This window comes from Armigeres subalbatus, chromosome 2 (assembly GCF_024139115.2).
Source record: "Armigeres subalbatus isolate Guangzhou_Male chromosome 2, GZ_Asu_2, whole genome shotgun sequence".
Lineage (NCBI taxonomy): Eukaryota > Metazoa > Arthropoda > Insecta > Diptera > Culicidae > Armigeres > Armigeres subalbatus.
In genome coordinates this window covers 355457256-355470079 of record NC_085140.1, presented here as the reverse complement: position 1 = coordinate 355470079, position 12824 = coordinate 355457256, and the positions used below count along the sequence as shown (strand labels likewise).

The following is a 12824-nucleotide window of genomic DNA, read 5'->3' as shown; positions in this document are numbered from 1 at the left end:
AAAATATCCACATTACAGTCGATCCTTTATCACACTTTTTGAATATTCAAAAAATGTCAGGAATTTGGAAGTTTTCGGAGAAAAATTCCAAGGCAATGCAATGAATTATTCTTTCTCTCAGGGTAACCAATTGAAGCGAAGTGAAAACGAAAAGTGAATATGCCAACGTCCTATGGATAACACACCGTGGAGAGAGGACTATGTCCTTATCAATCGCGCCTTTCTGACATTTGAGGGCTTGGTTACATTATAATTATTAATAACTTTTTTCTTTTTTTCCTGTTCGGATGTGCCACTGCGACCAGTTATTAGATCTATTGTAGCGTTACCCGTATCCTTAGTGATTAAGTTAATGTCGAATCAGCTCAGCCTAGGACCGGGTACCGAGGTTTTTAAACTAATTGCTTGAAAAGTTGCTTCCGCTGCATACAGTTTAGCATCAAACAGAAGAAATTCGAGTCTTTCAACTGTCTGCAAGGTAACATTAATTATGTTTTATTTCTGAGACTGCTGTTGGAAGCGGGGACTAAATACGATAATTCCCTTATCACCACAACTTATGGCTCTATTTGATAGATCTTACACCATAACACACTACGTCAAAATGATCTACCGTGTTACGGGATTTTAGGAACTTACTTTTGGAAGGAGATTGTTTAAAATCTTATACGAATTTTAACAAATAGGTACTCTCATCTAGAACACGATGAAGTTTTTTTTTATCGTAGCTTTGTTGTCTTATGTCAGATTTGCATTGAACGACACACCAAATACATTACTATGCGGTCCCCAAATTGTTAGCTGAAGCAAATCACATTCATTTATCATTACTTCAATGGTTAAAATCAAACCAATCCAATCAATCCAATTTTTCTACCTCATTCTGAGAAATGGTATTGAAAAAGAATTTCAAGAATTTAAAAAAAAAAATCAGATTCTTTCTCCCATATTTGATCTGTAACTTTGCTGTCTCAATTTCCTGAATAGGTTAAAACATTCAGGTAATTTTTTTGAAACAGATAAGTTTTGGCATAAAATCTGAGGAAAATGGATTCTGCCTTATATCTGAAGTTCTACTCATTATGCTATGAATGAGCCTTGAAGATCACACAAGTTTGTTACATGTTTGTTACAAATTGTACTTGTGCATTTTACCATGTTTTGTGACGATGTATATTAATGATGAACTTTGTATAACGTGAGCGGCTGTCTAACGCGAAATGACTATGTCAAAAGTGCATTCTGCATAGATAATATTTAACCTGTTGTCTGTGTTCTGGGGTCAATCTGACCCCAGGCCACTTTGAAAGGCTGCCATTTTTTAGTTTTCAATAGATTCTCTTAATTTTTGGTAGTTTTGTAAAACTCGCCGAGATCTGTCCCTTTGGTTTTCGCTTGAAAAATCTTGAAACGTCAAACGGTTGTCAATCGACGTCAGATGCAATAAAAGTGCATCTAAATGTGCAGCGCAATGCAGCTGTCATTGAGTTTGACATCAGTTTGAAGTTTAGCGGTCCGATAACTGCAAAACTGTTGCAACTATCGAATTGCAATTAAAAAGCATTGCAGTTAATCGAACGTCTACTGTATATGGAATTTCCACATTGCAAATATTCTTATCGCACAAATTTGAAATTTGTAAAGATGATGTCTTTAGCAACGTTCGTCTGGTGAGAATGAACTGCTCTAGCTTGAGAAAATTGTATATTGTATATTGTTCCATGTGAGATCTGACGTATTTTGATGCGTAGTATTTTTGGCAAAGATCAGCCAATTTTTAATACCAAGATTCGAATGCGTTCTAAGAATATGTTCATCGTCATCCTAGAAATCCCTGGAGTTAAGGCCTTTGTATCCACACGTGTAACCTAAAACAGAACAGGAAGAATAAAACTTCAGTCTACTACCACAACATTCATGTTTGACAAAAATACTACGCAGATCTCACATGGAAAGCATATACTCAAATATAACCACAGAGAACAGACATGGATCCTCGAGCAAAAGTTTGTTAAAAACTCAATCTCACTAAGCGATGGCGTTGGCATACACTACATAAACAATGTAGTGCTGCCACCTAGGAGCGAGCCTAGGAGCAATTCGGAATGAATACTAGCGCTAAAAAGTAAATCACGGCAAATTTTAATCATATTCATCAGCACACTCGCACCGCACAACGGAGGCATAACTACATACTTCAAAATGACCAGTACAAACTTTTACACAACCACGCGAATGAAGATGAACGTCTGTTTTCTGTGATATAACTGCTCATTAGCGCCACATCTTGAAAAAGTGCTCATTACACTAAGCATAGCTTTGTAGTCTTGGACATCCTGAAAAATTTTGCTGAATACAACTTGGGTGTAGGTAGTAAGGATTTCAAGCTAGAGCAGTATTTCACACATGCAAGAATATTGCAAGCAGGGCCTGATTTAGGGGGGGGCCGGGGGGGCCATGGCCCCGGGCCCCCACAAATCTTATGTACCAAAACCAACCTATTTTGTACATTTTGGGGCCCCCACATACTGTCGGCCCCGGGCCCCCCTTCCGGCTAAATCCGGCCCTGCTTGCAAGTACACTAACGCCGCCTAACTGTATAATTCTTAATTATTTTTTCCCTTACAAGACAGTTAATTCCCACCAGATAAACTTTGCTAAAGACATAATTTGTACTAATTTCAAATTTGTGCGATAGGAATGTTTACAATTTAGAAAATTCTACAATAATGATTTCATATATACCACCACCTAGTGGTCAAATTATAAACTAACCAATGCCCTATGTTGAAGCACACGTTTTTCTGCATAATATTTTTGAAAATGTGGAACTCAAAATAGGTACAGGATTTTCAGATACAAATAAAATAAGCATAAAAAATCACATTTTTTGTACCCTTTTTCACGAAACCCCTTCCCGCGAGGTACCCGCCCACCTATGATCAATCTTAGGTAAGGGTCGTACACTAATTACGTAATCACTTATGGGGAAGGGTGGTCTGCCATTTTCTTACGTTACATATAAATAAAAAAAAATATTTGTATGGGAAAAATCTTACATGGGGGGTTGAAAACCCAGAAAAAAATGCTTACGTAATTAGTGTACGGCCCCTAACGTCTTTCGAAACTCTAAAGTGATTTTCCCATTACCTACATTTTATTTGCACGAGGAATTATTCACATGGCACTTTATTTTGCACCACGGCAGCAAAATAAAATCTCTATAATGAAACAATATATTTCCAAAGATTAAAAAAAATCTGATAAACAAATAAGGTTTCGGGTAAGAAATTTCCCGTTACGCTGGGATATGGATACTCTGAAGTAGTGCGTAACGGTGTAAATCCGGTCATATCACCAGGTTCGGTACAACACTGAAGCTGACAATATGACGTCCCTAACCCCGAATCCAAAGGTGTCAGGCGACCTGTGCCGAGGGGATGCCTGTAATGCTTGGTAGACACTTTTTCGTTGTGCATTACGAAGTAAGATTTACCACACAGTGCTGTAGTTCTTACTATTCTTGTTAATACTTTTATGAGTGATGGTCGGAAGAGTATGGAACGACTATAATTTGCTTCTAGATGACCCATCTTTTGTTCCTTTTGGATGGAGTCAATGGGGTAAATTATGAAAACGTAACTCAATCTTAGGCTGGTTTCGAAGCCAACGACATGAATCTTCAAGCTCCAGAGCGCTGATTAATTAGGAAAGAAGCGGATACGAATTTGGTGGATCTGCTGAACCCTCTGTCTGATTAGAACTCTGTGTAAATGTGCGATTAAGAAATTCCAAAACGCAATGAAATCAGATTTCTGTACAAAAACGAATTCGGAACTCATAAGAAGCAAAAATTATGTTTGAACTTCAGTACCGATGTATGGCCAAAATCATTATGATCCCACTTATTGTTGAGCCGAAACTGATTGAGGGGCGCGCCTTTGAGAGTTGGTATAAGCCATTTCTCAAAGGATATAAATAGCGGTACCTTAATCTAAAGAGGCCTTACATTAAGCTTGAGAAAATATCTGAATAAAAAACGACTACTTCATTAAATGAAAGAAATTCTCTTCTCAATAAAAATGGAGCAGAAAGACATGCACTAAACAAATGACATGGGTATACCACAAAAGTTCAATGAAATGGACGCAGTGGTTCATCCCGAACAAAAAAAAATCATAAAAAATGGTTAACATAAATTAGTTTGAGTAAATTTCCCGTAAATAATAAACGTTTTCAATTAATCCTCTAGTGCCCAAGACCGCCTTTAGACGGGGTATTTTGATTATTTTTTTTGTAATTTTTGATTGAGCTGATTCTGGAAAGATTTTGATGTTGATCAATAATATAAACTTCAAGTCATCTAATTTAAAGACAATTTTCAAAGTTCTACACATTTATAAAAAATATTGAAAATTGAGTAATATTTTGTTCCTCCTTGTTTTCGCTTGTGTACCTTTGAAGAGAGAAGTATATGTAGTTTAGTATTTTTCTACAACTAACCTTATTGAGTAGAATGTTATAGTGGTGAATGTTACACTCTAAAATACGTATCAAACTCTTTACACGGAAAATAAAAAAATTGAAAAATTGCAATAAGTCAGCATTTAATAGGAATTTTCAAACTCTAATTATGTTGAAAAATCAAAAAAGATTAATAGATTCAAGAGATGATTTGATTGTCAAGTCGAGTCAAGTACGGGACACTGAAGACGACCACACAGTTGTGGTCGAAATATATATATCTGCAAAGATATCGAAAATAATTGGTGGAATTAAATGGAGAGTACTTAACTCGTCTTAGACGGTTGGATAAAATACTTGAAAAACAAAATTCTAAAAATTCAAAGTGTGAAATTGATAAAATCGTGAATTAAAAATTTTTAATGCCCAAACCGTGTTTAGATCGATTTTAGAAAGCAAAATATTGATTTTGAGCGAAAACAAAAATTTGGGTTGTAGAGGGTTAAGCGTTTTAATTAATTGTTTTTTTTTCGTCGAATTTTGCAATCTTTACATAAAAAATTGCTCAAATCTCTTTGAGTTTAGTAAAATTCTCATGGACAAAGAAATTGCTTTGATAAGAAAAACTTTCTATTTTTAAATAGCTACTAATACTGATTCCTCAATTTACAATTTCTTCAATTTTCGGAATACTATATTTTTTAGTAAACTGACAATCTACAAAACGCTCATTAGACCGATAGTTCTCTACGGACACGAGACCTGGACGATGCTCGTGGAGGGCCAACGCGCACTTGGAGTTTTCGAAAGGAAAGTGCTGCGTACCATCTATGGTGGGGTGCAGATGACGGACGGTACGTGGGGGAGGCGAATGAACCACGAGTTGTACGAGCTGCTGGGAGAACCATCCATCGTTCACACTGCGAAAATCGGACGACTGTGGTGGGCCGGGCACGTAGCCAGAATGTCGGACAGTAACCCGGTGAAAATGGTTCTCGATAACGATCCGACGGGCACAAGAAGGCGAGGTGCGCAGCGAGCAAGGTGGATCGATCAGGTAGAAGATGACTTGCGGACCCTCCGTAGACTGCGTGGTTGGCGACGTGTAGCCATGGACCGAGCCGAATGGAGAAGACTCTTATATACCGCACAGGCCACTTCGGCCTTAGTCTGAATAAATAAATAATAAATATTTTTAGTAAGCGTTTTCATTTTAGTCGATTAATCTGGTTAGGGCCAATAAATCTGGTTTAAATTTTCAAGTTTCCATTTGAATTCTTTTGAAGTCATCATCATCACAAGTTAAATAAAGTTTTATTTTTACAAGGGGTGTGTATCATGTTGCGCGGTCAAATTATGGATATCCGTTTGAAAAATTATATCGATTTCCATTTGAATACACTTTCAAATACACTCGCTCACACATAAATGAAGCAGGAACAACACATCACTCTCGTTACTCGATAATGCTAACGGATGATGGAGCCCTCTACAGCCGTGCAGGACTCGAGTACCCACCGCAAAATATGTGTAAATAATAAATAAGTCAATATTCTTGTTCGTGTATTGACTTTCCTGTTTCATATGCTACCGAGTGCAAACTTGGCAAATGCTTTTCCCCCGATGAACGGGCGCTGTTGCGAATATTATTCCACCTTGCACCCCACGTCCACAAAGATAAACCGAGATTTCAGCGGTCCAAGCTCATCTCGCCGCAGTTTGGCGCCAACCGGAATTGTTTCCGCCACAGCCACTGAGTGTGCGAACGCGTCGTGCCTCGGTTGTACCGCAAACAATCATTTTTAATTAATATACATTTTAACGTTACCGTCAACAATAACAGGGAAGTTTGGTTTAAGCCGTAAATGCGAAAAAATCCACGAGATTCAGGTGCACCTGGGCAACTTGAAAAATGTTTCGGCTGACTAAATGTATGAGGGAATAATCCTGAACAACTATGTTCAAGAATGTCAATTATAAAAAAAAAACAAAAGAAATTCAAATTTGCATTGAACACTCATAATCAACTTTTAGTTTGAATACCTAGTACCTAATGGAACGTACACACGGTCAAGCAGTTTGACCAACATTGACTCCTCCTCTCGTTTATTCAAACATCCATCAAGTTTTACCAACAGCGGCACGAACAATCAATTTATTCGACCAACAATATCACACACGAACGACCGAAGCGCCAACCTGAGCACCAACCATCAAAAAATATATGGGGGTTTGTGCAACTTCACTACAAATGCTCTAACATGTCCGGCAAACCTTGACTCCACCCCCGACAACTCAAACCAAAATCAAACCGTTTTAATTTTTTCCAACCGAGCCGCCAACTGTCAAATGGTTGTTCGAACAACTTCACACACGTTCAAACAAAGCAGCAACCGAAGCGTTTTCTTGGGGGCGGAGTCAATGTTCGTCCAACTGCTTGACTGGTGTGTACGTTGCATAATAGAAAATAAGCTTTATAAGCACAAAAATAATGAATTTTTATACATTATTTAAACTTATGCGATTGGATAATGTTTTGGCATATTCTAATACTCCAAATATAGGCAACTAAATTATAGTCATTATAGTGTGTAATTGAGTGTGAAACATTTAAATAAAATAGGAAAATTGATTATTCGCTCTTCTATGGCTCTACACTCCAACTAAAACTCGACCTACTTTTCGACTTACTGTTCTATAAGCATTTCTTCAGTTATTAATTGAAAGCTTTTATATGCCCGCCATTGCATTAGTATATAATTTGTGTGGCAAGTACAATTGATATAGATATGTCCAGGGAGTCGAGAATGTTTCCTGCCCGAAAACATCCTAGACCTACCGAGAATCGAACTCGTCATCTCCGGAATGGTAATTAATCCCATATCTTCGCTCGCAAAGCTAACTGGAAACCCTAATTAGCCGAGTATGCTGCATGGATTCGAATGCACTCCCCCAGAGAATCATATTGGATGTTCCATTGTTGTTCACTTTTTCTCGAGTCAGCAAACTTCCACAAATAAATGACCGCCGTACACCGGCCACTTTTAATCAGGCCACAATCCAGCAAAAACAAACAATTTCCCACACACAAACAAAAACGGCACCGCACGTCCAGTCACATAGGCGTTCCACGTTATGCCACGTTCAATTATGCACTTATTTTTAACAGCCAATAAATTTAGATTACTGTTGCTTTTTGGCTATCACGGTTTTCCCTATAACGGAGAATCGCGAAAAACACATCCGACCAGAGTCAGTTCCGCTCTACGACTGTGCCGCGTCGGAGGAGCAATCCTGAAGGAAAATCAGCTGCTTTGTGGAAAGTTTGTCGGAATGTGATTCGTTAGTAAACAAACCTGGTTCATTTCGGAAAATAGCATTCCTGTTTGAAATTTGGTGGAAATGCGCACGCGTTGGTTTTGGAACTGGCACGAGATAATTTGGCGGGAATCCTTCGGAGTACGAGCCGAATGGATGAACCAAAACATTGCAACGTGGACTGGAAGGGATAATGAATTTATTGTTTACCGGAGAACTTCCATTTGTTTTTGAATTATTATTGTTTCCGTTTCTTGGTACCATATTTAGTTATGTATATTATGTGAAAGGTCCTTCTTCAGGAGACGCGTCGGAGATTATGTAGAAGAAGGGACTCCAAAAAGCCATCGGGAGCAAAATAACAGTTGGATATTGGCTTCAGTTACATATTGGTACACTAGAATTATATATTACTATTACCTGATATTATGGTGTGTAAAACTGAGATTTTCTAGTTTTGTTATAACAAGCAGCAATTTGTCATGCGTCTTTTCTGTCTACACCCAATCAGCGTTTTTCAGCCTTCCTTCCGTATAAGAATCTACCAAAATCTCTATTATAACTGGGTATATGGGAGAATGCTAGATTCTTATACAAAAACTGTAAGCTGCAAAATTGTAAGGTCCTACAAAATTTGTGTAATGATTTGCAACCAAAATTAGGGCTGCGATAGGAAAATTTGCTTGGCATAGTAAAAGTCTTCAACGTGTAGCATTTTCCAATTTATCTTTGTAAAACAAAACTTACATCGCCTAGAAAAAAAGCTCTTTTGCTCAACTTCGTCTCATGATATGTATAGGAAAATCAAGCTTCGAGAGTTACTGTTTCAACGAGGCCTAGATGATCTGTTCTGCGAGGTTTGTTCAAAAGAACCAGAAACCTTTGTGCACAAACTGTTCCATTGCAAACGTGTTGGGAACCTCTGGAAGTGACAAAGACTTATACCATAAGATTTTGTGTAGTCGAATGTGTGAACATTGAGACGCTCTTCTCAAAAATTTATAGTGAAACTATAAGCACAAAACTATACTATAATACTAGTGAAATACTTCAGTTGTGCACAACTGTAACATGTAATAGCAACACCTGACAGCTTACGGTTGACCTCAATGTGAATCACGAACTCCACAATAGAATAAAAAGTATTACAAAAAAAAGCTAAGATATTTTCAAGAATGATCGCAAAAATATCTGACGAACACACATACTTGTTATGTGCTGTTTTGCCCAGATATAGCTTCTTGTCATTATTGATGGGTGAAACGAAATGAAACGAAATTTAAAATGTCTCTGTTGATTCGAAACAAAAAGAAACGAAATACAGATTTATGTTTGAGACCTCGAAACGATACGAAATCAAGGTCCATTCAATTCGAAATTTTTCGAAACGAAACGAAATTTCTATTTTTTTCCGCGGAATTTTCGTTTAATTGCTTGTGTGCGCTATTTACATTAATTTTGGGAAGTCCAATAAGGCCTTAACAAATATTTTATTTAAATTGGTCTCCGAAAGGTCGAGGGTGGGAGGAAGTAGCGGGGGATAATAAAAAAAATTAAAAAGAAAAAAAATCAAAAAAATCCTCGGATTTATTAAAGACTGTTTCTAAATTTCTCAAAATTACCCGAATATTATTGTTGGGCAAAATAACCGAGGGAGGAATACCCCATATCATCCTATATATGAGCAGAATGTATCTGCAATACATTCATCACGAGCTGTCAGAGGTTCGATATCGAATCCGTTCCACTTCAGAGGTGGCTAACCATCTGACATTTGTATATATCGCGCTTAGGATCATAGGGGCGTAACTGTGTTGATCGATTTTCTTCGTCGATGCTTTCTTTTTTACAATGCAGCGAATTTAGACATTTTGCCATAGATTTTATGCTTTGGGGTGGTAAAGGATGGTTGCATCTTGTTACACAAACATGATGACTAGTCCAATCCGTTTAGCTTCGCTTTTCAGTCTGATGTAGGCTTCCTCCATCCTCTCAAAGTTACGTGCCATGATATCAATGTCGTCGGCGAAACCGAATAACTGGACGGACTTCGTGAAAATCGTACCACTCGTGTCAATCCCTGCCCTTCGTATTACTCCCTCCAAAGCGATGTTGAATAGCAGACACGAAAGACCATCACCTTGCCGTAACCCTCTACGGGTTTCGAAGGGACTCGAGAATGCCCCTGAAACTCGAACTACGCACATCACCCGATCCATCGTCGCCTTGATCAACCGTATCAGTTTATCCGGAAATCCGTTTTCGTGCATTAGCTGCCATAGCTGGTCCCGATCGATTGTATCATATGCGGCTTTGAAGTCGATAAATAGATGATGTGTGGGCACGTTGTATTCGCGGCATTTCTGCAATACCTGACGTATGGCGAACACCTGGTCTGTGGTAGAGCGTTCACCCATAAATCCCGCCTGGTACTGCCCCACGAACTCTCTTGCAATTGGTGTTAGTCGACGGCATAAAATTTGGGAGAGTACCTTGTAGGCGGTGTTCAGCAATGTGATTGCGCGGTAGTTGCTACAATCCAGCTTATCGGCCTTTTTGTAGATGGGACACACGACACCTTCCATCCACTCCTGCGGCAGAACCTCATCCTCCCAAACCTTGGTAATCACCACCGTGTTTAAACAGCTCTCCTGGTAGTTGGTCAACTCCGTCAACTTTGTTGTTTTTCAGCCGGTCGATATCCTCCTGGATTTCCTGGAGATTCAGAGCTGGAAGTCGCATGCCCTGCACGCGTGCTCCTAGATTCATTACCATACCGCCAGCGTTGTCTGTCATATCGCCATTCAGGTGCTTTTCGTAGTGCTGCCGCCAACTTTGGATCACCTCACGCTCGTTCATAAGAAGGTTCCCGTTTATGTCCTTACACATATCGGGCTGTGGCACGTGGCCCTTACGGGATCGGTTCAACTTCTCATAGATTTTTCGTGTGTTATTAGCGCGGTACAGTTCCTCCGTCTCTTCACGGTCTCGATCTTCCTGCTGGCGGATTTCCTGCAGCGCTACGACATCGATGTTGCGGGGATGTAGTTCATCGTAGATTATCCTATCGCAACCTGCAAAGCCTAGCGACTTGCAATTCCATGTTCCAAGCTTCCAATCGTGATCCTTTATTCGTCGCCTAGGTCTTTGCCGATTGTATCGAGTCGTATTATCTTCTATGTCGTTCGTAATGGTTGATTTAAAGGCGGCTTATTGGGCCTGCGCAAACCTCCTGTCTCGTCCGAGGGCCGTCGTGTCAGGGCTGTTTAGCGTCCCACCTAACACCAGGACTTGGGCTTGTGCGCTTTGAGCGGCACACGGTCGCTTTGGTGGAGCCTACTTGCGGATACATGCAGCTTTTTATAGAGGTTTAACAGGGCCCACTGTCAAAACCCCACCACATCCTAGGCAGGCGCCACAACTCGCAGATGGTCTGGGGAGGGATCGTCAAGCCCTTGGACATAGTCCCTGCTGCCCCAACAATCATGGTTGTAGCTTTGAATCTTTTGCGATATTAACAAAAGAAAAAATTGATGAAGAGAAATTGATCAATGAAGTTACACCTTATGAAACTATGCGCGAAATATGATTGGTCACGATTTGTCATGTTTTTATATCCCTTTTCTCCGTGATGTACTATAAAGTACAGTCGCGATTCGCTGGTTGGGCCACGACCTCGACCCAATTAACGAATTCGGTTTTTAGTTGAGTCAACTGACAGCCATTTGAACACGTGTATTTCGACTTGAACATCACAAATGATGTCCAGTGACGCCCAATCCCGTTTTCCATGTTAACATTGAATTTTGGCGTACGGTTGCTTTTCAGTTGGGCCATGACACAACCAGCAGAGACCCAATTAAAAAGTGACCCAAGTGTTAAAATCCCAACCAGCAAATCCCGACTGTACGTGGATTTCTTCAATTAAGGCTCAAGAAAAGTTGGACTATGAAAAGAGCTTTCTGAATGATTTACCACCTGCGTTGTGTCGTCTGTCTCTTTCCGTCCTTCGAAAAATACCACAAACACTCATTCAAAAAATACGGAGTTGTGTAGTGGTACAATGAATCGCCTGCTTTGAGATGCTTACAGCGGCACACTAGGAGTCAGCTTTCTGAAATCAGTATGGCGAAAGGCATCTAAGGTTCGATTTCTCAAAATTAAGCACCTTAATCGAAAAAATATTTGGTAGGTGTAGTAGCGGACACCATATTTCATAATCGGTACCAAATAGTTTTTCCAAATAGTTTTTCCAAAATTTTTTCAAATAGTTCCTAATTTTGAGAACACCCGCGTTAGATGTCTTTCGCCATACAAATTTCTGGCGGTTAACTCATGCTGGCTATTTGCGCATATACGATAGCGCCTGGATGTGGAAGCGGCGGGTAGAAAATCAGCCACTGCCAATAATTCATTGAATATTGGAAAGAGGTTTCCGATCGAACTACAATGGATAGTGTGCCGTTTGTCTCTTTTCACCTGCCGCAAAATTATAACTGTGGTATTCAACACCGAGCGGCAGCACAAACACTCACTTGAAACACGCTTTGTATATTGGTTGCCAATTTTACTTCCTCCTTAAGTGCAAGAAACAGCTGCTATAGACAGTATGAGCTGAACCTGAAGGCAATCATGAGTCTTTACTTTCAGCAATTCTACTGATCTTTCAATCCGTTCGGGACTTTGGAACATTCCATACAAAGCTCTAGAAATACCCACGACGCAATGCTATATACATATTTTGCAAATAGTCGAACAACATGACAAAACTCAAAACTGTCTTTAGAATTGTATGTATATTTAATAAACTCGCTGAATATTATCTGTTATATCACAGATAAGTTATATGGAGAATCTCCAATCCTCTAAAAAAAATATTCTTACTTTCGGTGAGATTCAAATTGTAGTTTGAAAGTGAAATATTGCACCTTTTGTTTTCCTCAGGGCCTTCTTCATGCTCGCTCAAGTCTTCAAACGGTGCTTACTCATACGCTTAAACCTGGTTTAATGTCTAAGTGGAGGTGAAGGCCTTTAGTAAGAAA

The 12824-nt window shown here is 39.3% G+C and overlaps 1 protein-coding gene across 5 annotated transcripts in view; it reads right to left on the bottom strand.

Annotated features, from left to right (window-relative positions):
• The window catches only part of LOC134217103 (beta-1,3-glucosyltransferase), a 115016-nt gene extending 107255 nt beyond the window's left edge, over positions 1 to 7761 (bottom strand). For 2 of the 5 annotated variants that reach the window (XM_062695872.1, XM_062695875.1), the window contains exon 1: positions 7574 to 7711. The gene's annotated coding sequence lies outside the window, so the exon portion shown is untranslated. Of the gene's footprint in view, positions 1 to 7573 lie in introns of all 5 variants that reach the window. The other 3 variants (XM_062695873.1, XM_062695876.1, XM_062695874.1) reach the window with 3 other exon arrangements.
• Positions 7762 to 12824: the final 5063 nt, after the last annotated feature.